We start from the raw sequence: 13,695 nt of genomic DNA on the forward strand, positions 1-13,695 counted from the left end.
GAGGGTGGGGGCTTGTGGCTGCACCAAGCCAAGCCTCTGCTTTGTACTTTGCCAATCCCCCAAGTGCGGGGTCAGTTCATGGGCATAAATATGGGACTTGGTGTAAAAAACATGCCAGGGGCATGAACACGAGCCATGAGCCAGGGCTTGGTGTGTTTTGTCCCCCAGCAGGGTCCAGGGTGGGTTTTCCTCCTTGAAGCGAGGATGTCCTGAGCTGGAGTGCTGTGCCCAGCCCTCGGAAAAGGATGAAACGAAATCGGTTGCAGTAAGTCACGTTGAGCTCTCTAAGTGTCCAAGGCCAGGCTGGACAGGGCTTGTGGCAACCTTGTCTGGTGGAAGGGGATGGAGGATGATCTTTTAGAATGGCCAGCTTGTCTCTGGTGGGCTTCAGGCAGGGACGGTGACACGCAGAACCGGAGCTGCTGCTGCTGCCCTCACTGGGCTCCCATCCCATGAGTTCAGTCAGTTATTGAGCTCTGTTATTACTTTTTTAACATTTATTTCTGGACTTGCAGCAATTATTTCTCCAGCAGGGTGGAGGTTATTAGGATAACTGCTCCTGTGGTTAGTTTAGATTAGTTTGGGATGGAGAAAGGCAGAGAGAAGCTGTTGCTTGGGAAGCGGTGTGGTTATGCATTGGAAAGGGCAGCTGGAATAGACGACAGGGGAAGTCCTGATGTCCCTCGAGGGCTGCTGGAGGGTACAGTCCTGCTCCCTCCCAGGAAGGTGGACAGGGAGGCAGCATCCTGAAACGCAGACCTGGAGAGCAGAACCCTGCTGGGAAGGCCGTGGTGCTCAGCCACCCTGGGAATTGGCACGCAGGAAGCTTCTCCATGCAAGCCCCTGACTCACCAAGCTGAGCTGCAACTTCACTTGCGCCTCAGGAAGGCTCTCTCAGCTTAATCCAGGTTTGCACCACCAGGCACAGGAGGCAGTGTGTGCTTGTTGACACTCTCCCCCTCCCAGCCGCATTATGCAGCCCCGGTAAATGCCCTTTCCATCTTGCTCTGATCATTAGCTGAGAGCATTCCGCTCCAGAGCTCTGCAATAATGAAAGGCACTGAACTTCGGGATCTCAATTAACTATAGCAAATGCTCTAGATCCTAGGAAAATGCTTTGCTCAAATTATATTGCAATAATAATATGTGCATCCATTTGCTCCCCGGGAGCGTGCGCCATGGATCTCAATCCTGCTCCCTCTCACGCCTTGAGCTCCGGCCGTTCGTCTCCTTCCTGCCCAATGCACGGAGTCATTCCTAATTCCTGGGCTCCTCTGCCATCTCCCAAAACAAAATCGAGTCCTCATGCCACATGGCACTCCACCTCTTGCCTGATAAATTCATTCCAGCTCTTAATGAACGATACCACGTCGTTATAATTAATAAGGAGACGTGCCTGGTCCTTTGGCTGCCGACTCCTTTAATTGCAAGGCTGTCACTGCAGCAGTTGAGATCTTTACAGCTCAAAGGTCACGCTCCAGGTTTGGGGGGGGAATTTGGGGAGGGGCGAGAAGAATCAGGATCTGCAGCCTTTAAATAGGAAAATGGAATGAGGCAGTGATGGGGAAGGATCTGGGCATGGTGACCTGCATGGTCACCTCCACCCCACCACGGCAAGCCTGGGAGGGTTGTTGTGGGAGCAAGAGCAGGAGATGAGTTTAATTTGCCTGGATCCACGTGAGAGTGGGTTGGAGGTGGTGCCTGTGTGGGATGTGGTGCTGCCTGCACGGACAGGGCCGGCAAAGCTGTGCCAGAGCCTTTACCCAGCCCAACAGCGCTGCCTTCCCAATCTCATCCAGCCTGCAGGAGTCTAATAAAACAAGTCCACACGTTACAAAATCAATTTCCTCTCTATTAATTTGGGTCTCTTAAGATTTATCATCGTCTTTCATCACCAGATTAAAAGCAATTGGCAAAGTCTCAAATAACCTTTTAATTCTGAACTGGAAGCCAAGATCCAGATACATGGAGCTGTGTCCTCTGGGCGGGGCACTGCCCGGATGGGATGGGGTCCGGCACCCCAGTTTGGGACTGGGCATGGGCACATCCACACCTGCCCTCCCCATGACGAGCCTCAGCCTGGCTCTTGCTTCGTGATGGAATTAATTACAGTTCTTCCTCTGCCTTCAATCGAAGGCTGCACTTTGATATTTATGTTCCCAGTTGTGGGTTGTGGCCTTGATTCATTAAGATTTGCATAGTAATTGTTTTCTTCTAACGATCTGGGAGGATGGCACCGCGGGGAGACGAGCCCTGCGCACGGGGGTGGGCAGGCTGGGGCACACAGCTGAGAAGCACCACCCACCCCAAGCATCCCCTCTGGCCAGGGTCAAAACAGGGCTAAAATGGGGCCAAAGAGAGCCAAAATGGGGCTAAAATAGTGCTAAAGGCTCTGCACCCCATCCCACTGCCCTGTGCTTTGTCCAGAACAAAGGATTGGGTCCAGCTCATCTGCCACAAGCCCCGGGGCGAGCGGGTGGTCCTGGATTCACATCACTGGAAGGGACCTGCAACCATGTTTTCATTGTTTAATATTTTTTCAAGTTAAACATCAAATTTCCCGCTGGACAGACCAAATTTGTGTGTGTTTCCTGATTTGCACATTTGGTTTTGATGGACAAAACTAGTCTGAAATGATCAGAACTTCCTTTCTGGTACTTAGAAAGAAAAATTCCCCTGTTCATCCAGCTTGAGTTGGGAACAAATTAATGTATGAAATGAGATGAAAGACAGGAACCATTTCCAAATGATGGAAATACCTGATATTACAGAAATCCTCAGCCAGCACTGCCCTTTGCCCTCTCCTGGCTCCCCAGCCTTTGCAAAACCTCCAATTCCCGTTAATCTGTGTTGAATGTTTGGCTCTGGACTGGGATGTGAGATCTGGGAGAAGAAAATTCCCTTGCTGGGAGGAAAATAAAAATTAATAAGGAAGAAGAAAATCTTGTTTCCTTGCTCCAAAGCAAACCCCGAGTCTCTGAGCCCATCTTGGGAGCTCGGGGAGCTGCCGCTGCCTCCCGGGAGTGGCTCGGGACGGATGGAAGCGCCTGGCTCCCGGCCCAGATTGGATGGCTCCGCTTCCCCTGCCCTTCCCCGCTCCTCATTATATTTGTATATTTGTAGATGATTTAACATTTGTGTGGCGCTGGGTCTCAGTGGAGAGCAGCGCCTTGGCAGGGCAGAGATCTGTAACTCCATCAGCAAAACACCAACTTCTGCCCCAAAATGTGTTTGGCTTCTCCTGACCATGGCAAAGGCGATTTGGGCCAGCACAGCCATGTCTCTTCAATAATTTGTGAAGATCTCAGTGCTCCCAGCCCTCCAGAGAGAGATTTGATCCGTGCTGCTTCCCCACAACCTGATCTCAGCTGTGTTCTGCTTTTGTAGTTTTCATTTATTTTTTTCTTTCTTATTTTTTTTTTTAGTAGAAGGGTTAAGCCTGTCCAGGAGCCTGAGAGAGCAACTCTCAGGCTGCAGTTTATCCATGACTATCACAAAATCCCAGACTGGTTTGTGTTGGAAGAGACATTAAAGCCCATCCAGTGCCACCCCTGCCATGGCAGGGACACCTCCCACTGTCCCAGGCTGCTCCACGCCCCCATGTCCCGCTAAAAACTGATAGCTTAGAAAACATCACATTTCTTCATTATGGGACAGATAGAATCACAGAATGGTTTGGGGTGGAATTACCTTGGAGCTCATTTTGTTCCACCCCTGCCATGGGCAGGGACACCTCCCACTGTCCCAGGCTGCTCCAAGCCCCAATGTCCAGCCTGGCCCTGGGCACTGCCAGGGATCCAGGGGCAGCCCCAGCTGCTCTGGGCACCCTGTGCCAGGGCCTGCCCTGTCCAGGTGTGGCCATGGCTGCGCACAGGTGTGGCAATGGGTGAGCTCCACATCACGCTGAGACCATGCAGGAGCTGCCCCAAACCTGCAGGATGGAAGGAGGCTGGAAGTAAATGACTGCACAGCTCTGCACTGACAGGAAGAGACCATTTAAATCCAAAGCAAAGGTTAATGATATCCTGACAGTGCCGGAGGATTCGCAGCTTCCAGAGTGGGAAATTGCAGCTGAGCGGCGGCTGCACGAGCTGGAATAGCAGGGACGGGGTTGGGCTGGGAATCAAATCTACAGGGACAGCAGCACTGTTTCAGCTGACAACCCAGGAGGTTGTGTGGGGGTGACAGATATTTATTTGTATGTTTTTCTTATCGAAGGAAGTTCTTGTGTTGGCTTGGCAGGGTGAATGGCAATCCTTCACCAGGTATGTTCCTCCTCCTGTGGGGCAGGGTACAGAGGAAGGGTTGGAATCCAGCTCTGCTTTGGGTGAGTAGCTGCAGAAGAAAGAGGAGGATGATGATGATGGTGATGATGATGATAATAATAATAATAATTATTATTATTATTTTGTTTTCTTATCTCTGTACAACCCATCTGTTTGCAGAAGATTTTTCCTCTCCCAGGGCAGTGATGGAGATCTGACCACTGATCTCCTAATGGGGCCATATTCAAAGGGGAGGTGAAGAGTTCCTGGATAGCTGCTCACCTATGGGAGCTGCTGCATGGGTGCTCTCCTTCTCTGCCAATGTAGAGGTTTGTCCTCCTTGTGCTGCTGCTGTAGCGGCCCACAGATTTCCTGGGAACACCTCACACTGCCAGCGGTCTTGGCACTGAGATTGGGATTCAGGCTGAGCAGGGAGGGGCACAATGACGCTGCCCTTGCAGGTGGCATCGGAGCTCAGCTCGCATCTTAAGGGAGATCAAAGCTCTGGGTTCAATATTAAAAGAGCCACCCCAGCTCCCCCAGCAGCTACCCTTTGCAGCCCCTGTCCTCTTTTCCCTAGGCTGGCTCCTGCCCTCCTTCTACTCTCATTAGACACACGCTGAGCGCTTTGCAGCTTCTTCAGCTGCTCCTCTCCAGCGTCCCGTGGGATCCAAACCAGAAATGCCTCTTCTTTGAAGGGCCCACACCAAAGCCTGTATCGAGCTTTGAACCTACCATGTTTCATTGCCTGGAATAATTAAACATTTGCTTGTGGGGGCCAGAGCGCCTCTCGCTCCTGGGCTGTGCCAGGGAGCAGGGAAGGGTTGGGAGCATCTCCAGTGGGTTTTTGGGATGGCCATGGGTCTGCAGAGCATTTCTCCTAAAGCAATCATTTTGGCAGACAAAATTCACTGTCAAAGCTGTACCAAGTACCTTCTACAAGTTGTCGGGGCTGGGGGGGGTGGGAAATAAAAGAGCAGCAGAAGGAGAGTAAGAAGAATTCAATATTTCTATTTGTTCTTACCCAAATAAATTGAGATGTATTTGTGGAAGTGTCAGAGAAGCCCGCAGGAATGATACTATAAAATAACACAGCTGCTTCATGAGTCTATGACAGACAGCACAGATTAATGTACCGGCGTTTTTATGGTCTGTTAACAACTGATATGGGTTTTAAATATATTATCTCCCATTGTATTGTCTGTCATTTTAAAAACTGCTCATGTCTATTGTGTTTGCTTTTAAGAGGTGCTTATGGAACAATCAGCCAGTTGCTTCCCAATCTCTCCTCTTCCCCACTTCCTAGATATATCATTATCTCACCCTCTTTCTCTCTTTTTTTCCCTAGATAGGTTTTCCCCAGCACTTTCATGGGCAATTTATTCCAAAACCTATCGAAGCCCCCTCATGTTCCTTAATTTCAGGAGCTTTAAAAAGCTTTTCCACCTTCACACCTGGTTATCTGGGAAATGTGGGTGAGCTGGGAGAGGGGCCAGGCTGGAGTGGTGATGGGGACAGAGGGGCTGGAGGGGTGTGGAAGGGGAAGGTGGGTGCCTGTGCCACCCCGGGCCATCCTCACACCCATGGAGTGACATCATGACCAGAGATGCTCGAGACCAACACTGACTCATCCCCATGCTTCATCTTCAGCCCTAAAAGTGTCCTTTTCCTCCACCTTGCACCCCTTAAAACTGGGCAGCCGTGGGGCTCCCGTGGGAGCTTTGCTGTGGGAGTCAGGGGTGGTCATGGATGTGTGTTTGCGTCCATAACTTTCTCAAAAGGCTTGAATTTCTGTATTTGGAATTATATTAGATTGAAAGAACAAAGATGCCCTTTTGATGCTTTGTAGCAGCACTGGAGATAATGAAAGGAGAGGAATTTTGATAAGGATGAAAGATAGCTTCCTTCAGCTTCCCATGGCTGATAAAGAGCTGCCCAGATGAAGAGAACTTAGAATTAAAAGCACCACAAAAGTAAAACAAAGTAAACACTGCCCAGCGCATCTCTAACAAGATAAAATTACGCTGTGGAGGGGAGACAAACAGGACAATAAAGAGAAGCACTCAACACAACATGGAGAAGGACAGCATGGATTTGAGATGGGAACAGAGGCACTAGGAGCTGTGATGAGGGAACCAGCAGGCAGGAAATGCGCTGAAGGCATAAAGTTTGGCCTCCTGCATCCCTTGCTGCCATGCATGGGCAGCAAAGGGAACGGCCCCTTAATGCTGTTGTGAAGATGGGATTGAGAAAAGGTGCCAGGGTCACCTCCTCGGCGTGTGTCAGCCAGGTGGGAATGGGAAAGGGTGGATTTTCCATAAGTGCTGCCTTTAATTGGTGTCAAAAGTGCTGGGTCTGGCTGTGGAGTGGCACAGGGGAGGCAGCTGGGTCCAGCAGAAAGCCGTGGCCAGGGACACACTGGAAAAGGATGTCCAAGAACGTTCTGGAAAACAATGACCAAAGACATCCTCACTGGAAGCAGTGGCCGAGGAGCTCCTGGGTGGGGCCGCTGTGTCCCTGCTCTCAGGCAGGGTCTGAGCCCTGCTCCAGGGCCCCGGCTTTGCTCCTTGCTCTGCTCAGGGTCTCACTGCAGTTTTGGGGCTGCCTTTGGCAGCGGCTGGGCCCCGGCTGGGGGGGACCAGTGCTGGCCTTGCTCAAGGCAGTGCCGATGCTGCCATGGCAACCAGGGATGCACAACTGCGGCTTAAATCCCCAAACAAACAAATCCTCCCCACCACCAAACACAAGGCCCCCTTCTCACCTTGCTCCCCACAACCTGTTTTTTCTCTTGGGACCTGCTGAGGAGCTGGTTCTGCCTGGTGACACGCTCACACCAGGGCTGCACCTTGCAAGTGTGCCAGTGCACGTCCACACCTGCAGGATCCTTTGACTCTGCACACAGGAGGAGCTCAGGACAGGGATGCAGCCACGCACACCATGTAGCATGTGACAGTCATAGCCACAAGTTTTAGGTGTTTGGTCCGGCCCAAATCCGGTGTTTATATACATGATGACTTCTTGTTTGCCTGAAAATTGAGAGTTGTTTTTCATAATGGGAAATATTCCCCTTTTCACCTTCATCAATACTCACTGGCTGGGTCAAAATGCCCAGCTCAGGCGAAGCCAGGCTGTGTGGCTGCTGCCATCTCACCAGCCTGGACCAGATCTCCCAGCAAAACCCCGTGTAGGAGGCTCCAGGGCTGCACTGGGAGCTGCAATAAGAGAGCAGTAACTGATACGAGTTACTCCCTTGGGAATCCCAGTAAGTGCTTATGAAAGAAATCCTAAGAGAGGCTTGTAATATTTAATGGGGATAAAAAACAATGGGTGTCCATGGAAAGGATCCTGTAGGGAACAGCAGCCCATCTCCTGTTGGAAATGAATCTGTAGAAATGCTGGAGGATCATGAAGATCTCATTACATTTCTCTGAGTATTTTAAAACCTGGTGGGGTGAAGTGAACACGGAGAGTTTGCCTTTAACTGAATGAAGCTTTGGAAAAGAAGGTGGAGCAGTGACAAAGTGAGCGCTGGAGTCAGAGCATCCATCAGTCTGCGAGGGGGATGATTTGTGGCTGAAGGACTCCGCTGATATTTTGGGCAGCTTTTAGGGAAGGGCCTCTGTGAGGCCACCTGGGGTCGTCCCATCTCCACTGTGACAGTGGAGGGTGATTTCTCCCAACCCCTCGGGGTGACACACACTGCTCCAGAGCATCCTCTGATGGCAAAGGAGCCAAGGCCTCACTTTTGGGGGCAAATGGGGCACTGTGGGGACACTTTGCTGTCCTGGTCTGAAGTTCTCTGGTGGCATTGGGTGGGTCTCCTTGGGATGGGAGGACATTGGGGTTGCTGCAGGGATAGTCACGCTTCAGAAAGGAAATGCAATAAATATTTTCAAAGGCAACTTGGAAGAAAAGTTTTGAGCAGATTAGAGTTTAATCATTTGATCTCCCAGGTAAATATTAACACTGGAAAGCCATTTGTTTTATTTTCTCCAAATGCCTGCAGTGTTCCCAACCAGGCAGGATTTAAACCTGTTCTTATCAAGCTCTGGAATCTGTTATTGGTCAGCTCCTGCTGGGATCAGAAGCAAAAGGACACAACATTGGCTGGTCCCAAACCAGCCCTCGATCTCTGGGATCCACATGTGAACCTGTTGGGTTGTAGGACAGAGGATCATCAATCAAAGGTTGATTGACTTCCAAGACGTGCCTTCTGGTGGGTCTTCACACCTCACTGTTCATGAAGATCCCAAACCAGCCCTCGATCTCCAGGGTCCAGGTGCCAGCTGGCTGGGTCGGGGGACAGTAAACTGACCAAGGTCATATTGGCTTCTGAGCCACTTTCTCTGTGTCTCCATGTCTCGGGATGCAGGACCAGGGGAGGTTTTACTGCATCCCCTCCTCTGTTTTGGGTGTGTTGCACTGGGAGGACCATTGGTGTCCTTGTTGCTCCTGCTGATGCCATGCTACCAATCCTAAATTTTGGTGCCGGGAACGGACAACACCTGGGTTCACCCCAAAGGATCAGCATGGTGGGGAAACCCTCTCCATTCCCCTGTCTGCTGTGCATACCTGGTTACAAAGCCCTTTACAAATCCCTACGAGGCCAAAGCAAAGGGATCAGCAACGTGATCACCACAAGAAAGGGGAATCCTGAAGAGAGGGACTGAAACTGTTCCTGGAGAGAAGTGATGCCTCCTCTGGTGCCCATCTCCTCCTCATCCAACCCCATGCTCCCATCGCTCCCAGTCATGGCATCAAATGGAAAATTAAGTCATCAAAACCTTTCTGCACTGATTTCTTCAGACTTGTCTTCTGAAGTCCCCATGTGCTTGAGAACATGTGAAAATACAGAGGGAATAAACAGCAGAAACAGTCCAAACAAGCCCAAACAGATTGGAAACCTCAAATCTTACAAACCTTATGCAGCTTCACGCTTCAAATCACCTTAAGTATTTGCAGCACGCACCAGGATCTCCTTTCTATCATAATTAAATACGTCTGTCTCCGAGCAAAGGGAGGAGAGCTCGGGGGAGTTGTCACCATCCTTAATCTCAGCTGCCATTCCTCAGCAGTGCTATCAGGGCAGTTTCAAAACAGGGGTTTGGGGTGAAAAGTATCTTCCAGGATGGACTTTGAGAAATGTCCCCTGTCTTTGTAGCCTGCCTCGGTGTTTAAAAGCAGGGTGGATCCAGCCCGGGGAAGTGCAAGGTGGACCTAGAGCAGGAGGAATATTCTGTAGAGTTGGGGTTCCACTGGTTGAGCTGGACTCCTGGGCATCTTCGGGGCTAAGGAGAAGGGAAAGTGTGAGGGATGTGAGAGCACAGGGTGCTGAGCCACCTCTCTCCACGGGCATCCTGTCTGGGCTGGGCAAGGAGCCAACCTTGTCCACCTGGTGAAAAGCTCCAAGAGGAGCTGGAGGCTGTGCTGGTGCCTGGTGAGCCCTGGCCCTCGGCAAGAGAAGCTCCCCAAATCCTCGCAGCCATCCGGCTCCATCCCTAGGTGGGATGCCGCAGCCGTGGGCAAGCACCCGTGCCCTGACCGTGGAAAAGCCCCGTCTCCTCCTCCGTGGGGGTAAAAAGTCTCACCAGGGGAAGGCGCCTCTCCACAGCATTTTCACTGATAAAAATGGGGCTGGCTTTGAGCGAAAATGCCACTGTGATTCCTCCAATGGGAAATCAATAGGAGTCCAAAATTAATTAACCGTGTCTGCAGTTGGGGCAACCAGTTAAATAAAGCTGAATGAGGCTTTCAGCCCGCAGCTGGGGCAGGATCCACCCGTCGGATGCCTCCATCTCGGCTTCCTTTGACCATCCCCCTCCATCGATTCCGCCCTCTTGCAGCTCCCCCTCCATCCCCGCTCCCACCGGGAGATGCCGGCAGGTCCTTCCAGGGAGAAGGAACCAGAGGGCCCCACCACGAGCTGCTGAAGGTCAGACCGACTGCTGCTTTCCGATGGGGCGGGCTCCAGAGAGTAAACAATAATTAACCTTAAATTAAAACTGGTTGTAATCTTTGATTACCCGCCTGGTTCTGCGATGTGCCAAAGCCCATTTTGTTTCTGGTTTCCTTGGAGATACCACCCGGTCTCCCCACCCCCTTCCAGCTCTGCTCCAGCTTTTTTTTTTCTTTTTTCTTTTTTTTTTTTTTTTTTAAAGCAGGTTTAAAAACAGCTATTAGGAGAGCTTGTTAATCATCATCCCAGGCTGCTAATAGCACTCTGGCCACGGTTAATCACAACGAGCTGCAAGGATGCTGCAAATGCTTTCAGTGGAATAATTGCCCCCCTATTCGTTCCCTCCACTGCATCCCCTTTTCCTTTTATGCAGATTCTCTTCTCTGCCCAGGTTGGGAAATCTGGATGCAGGATACTTCTGGCTTTTTCGATTTTGGCTTGGCTGGTGGTGACACCCTGACCGAGTCGGGGAAGGGCTGTGCCCTGCCGAGACCCTGTTTGAGTTGCAGCTCAGCAGCAGCTCTTGCTCATCGGGTGTCCAGCAAGAGATGGGGATTTGGGAGCGCGGGGCTGTGTCCTGGGAAAGGCAGGGCTCGAGCCGGAGATCAGACGTCCCTGGGGATGTGGATGCTGTTAATAACACGCTGCGGCTGCAGCCTCCGCCTTTTCAAACCTCCGAGGAACTTCTTTTTTACTCATCAGTGCCCCGTACTTCAGATGTGCTGTCAGCTGCACTCAGAGCAGCCTTCTCTCCGAGAAAATAAGTGGAGGGGGATGAAGCTGGAGATAACGTACGTGATGCTGGGCTGGCTTCATCTCTAGGGCATCCTCCTCCCCCCGGAGCTGCTCCAGCTTGCTGCTGCTGTAGGTGGAGGAAGGTTTGGCCTCCCAGCTCTTAAATTTGTAAATCAGTTCAGCACATTGTTTTTTTCTGAGTTAAGCAGTTGCTTGAAGACTTCCCTGTACAAGCCCAGGACATCGGGCTGGTGCTGTAATAAATAAAGTTCCTGTCTACAACATCCTCCCGAGAGGAGGCGGAGGGCAGGCACTGCGGGGAGGGAACCCGAAATCCCTGATCCCAACAGCCCTGGCTGGCAGCGGGTGCTGCTCTGCCCCCGCCGATCCCATTTAGCGGGGTTTGAACCAGCGACCCACCCTTGCGGGTCTTAATTGTGGCTCTGGCTGCTTCTGCTGAAATGACAGATAGGGGACAATTCTGCCGGTTGACAATAATTGTTCTCCTAATTACAGCAGTGACATTTACTGGAAAGCCACTGCAATCCCATTACCTTCTTATGCTAAATTCTGTGACTTTAAAATTACATTCCCTGTCTCCTCCTCCTGGTATGAATCCCTCTGGATACAGGCGTGTTTACCTGCACCTATGGGGCATCATGGACGGTCCTGGGGGGCCCTGGAAGAGATGCTGTTCATTTGGGTTTGGGTGGGGTTTTTTTGAGGGAGAATGATATTTTTTGCATTTCTTATCCTGCATTTTTTAACCCGTCACCTGGATGGGGGATGCTGGAATGTTCAACTGGCTGCAGAAGTGACAACACCCAGGGTCTGCCACCCCAGGATTAATCCACTGCATTGATCCATCACCCCCAGAATAGCAGAGGACACTGGGCAGAAGGAGTTTGATAGCAATATTTCTTTTTCTGTGTTGCAAGTAGCCCCCTCAAGCCTGTACATCCTCATTCTCCCCCATCACCAAGAGAAAGGTGCCTGTGAATAGTTAATTTTTAAGACCCTTAATATTTTATAAATGGTTCTAATGAGCCGATGTTCTGTTTTGTTTGGCTGTTTATGTGTCGTTAAGTCTGTGAACAAGATACTTTAATTTAATGTGTTGCCCTCAGAAATATCTTTTAATAAACACTAAAGCTCTTCTCTGGAGAGCCAGCGTTTGGTTAAGCTGGATAAATGATGATGAAGATGATGTCTTTCCATAGCTTCTTCTTTCCCCCCCTCCTCTGTACTTGCTTCACACTGAACCAGCTCAAGTCAATTATTTAAAAGGGGGGAAACTCTGATTTTCGGGATTGGGAAAGCTGAGGTAGGGTCATGCACAAGAGCTGTGCCCTAAAGCTGGACTGCCTTCCCGGACCACGATGCACCAGCACGGTCATGCCCGAGGTGTGGTAAGGAAAGGGCTGAAATTCAGACACAGAACCACTGCAGAGAAACCAGGGCCCTTCCCTCTGTGATTTGGAGAAGTCAAAGGGGTTGGACCACCTCCAAGGCAGAGAGGAGCAGGAGCACCGTCTCCTCTTTGAATTATAGTCCTCCCTTTCTAAAATAAAAAATAAAAAGAGGAAAAAAGCCTTTTTCTGTCTCCAGGATGACTGCTGGGACGGGGTCATTTTTCTTTGAGAAACTGAGGCTCCCTTGTAAAACTTATGGAGAAATAAGGTCATTTGTCAATTCAAGTCATTGTCTTCCATACATAAAAAACATGGCAAGCGCAGCTTTTGTAAAATCTAAATTGAAAGTAAATAGCGAGCGGGCAGTTCTTGGTGATAAAACCTCCCATTCTGTAGATTTCTGGCACAATATTTATTTTATCCTCTTTATAACTACAAGGGCTGTCTCTGTGTGTTATTAAAGTAATGCATTTGCTTAACCTGCACTTAAATTCCCGCCCAACCTTCCCTGATTGTACATCTCACTGCTACATGTTCCCAGCCTGCTGGTCTCAGCTGGACAATTATATTAACTGCTTCTATTTGCAATTACTATGAATCATAAAGCAAGTCTGAATTGATTGTTTTTCTTTATTGAAAATGTTTAAACTTAATGCGTCGCAAATGTCACAGCCATGGGGCTGCTCCTCGGCTCTTTGGGAAGTGCCTGGCTGCTGATGGAGCATTAGGGATGAAGTTTGTCATTTCCTCCCCTCTGCCCATCTCTTCCCTGGCGATACTGAGTGTTCAAGGCCTGGTTGGAATGACCTGGTCTAGGGGAAGGTGTCCCTGCCCATGGCAGCGGCTGGAACACGATGAAATGTAAAGCCCCTTCCAACCCAAACTATCCTGGGGTTCCATGAATACACTGCACCAAAAAAAACCCCCAAACCCACAAGCAGTTCCCTTCATGTGTCTCTGAGAGGGATAAAGGCCCCCTTTCCAAAATGCCCACAGGTGCTGGCAGTGAGCTGAATTCAGAGGAGGCTTGAGCCTGAGCTCATCCTGCATCTCTTCCCTTGGGCTGTCTGCAAGGTGGAATTTTGTGCTGCAGAGATGTTCTCCAGGAAATTTTGGAAAACACCCGGGACAAGCACAAGGTCACAGGCTGCAGCCACAGGGAACAGTCCTGGTGCTTCCCGCTGTTTCTTCCAGATGTTCCTCAGCTCTACCGGCTTCATTTGGGATCTCCCTTCAATGTCCCCCCAAGGTGCTCCACCCCGAGTTGGTAGGACAAAGTTTTGGAGGTCTCTGAGGCTCCTGGGTATCTTTGGTGTCTCTCGGTGCA

This window comes from Corvus brachyrhynchos, unplaced genomic scaffold (assembly GCF_000691975.1).
Source record: "Corvus brachyrhynchos isolate BGI_N302 unplaced genomic scaffold, ASM69197v1 scaffold158, whole genome shotgun sequence".
NCBI classification, from domain to species: domain Eukaryota; kingdom Metazoa; phylum Chordata; class Aves; order Passeriformes; family Corvidae; genus Corvus; species Corvus brachyrhynchos.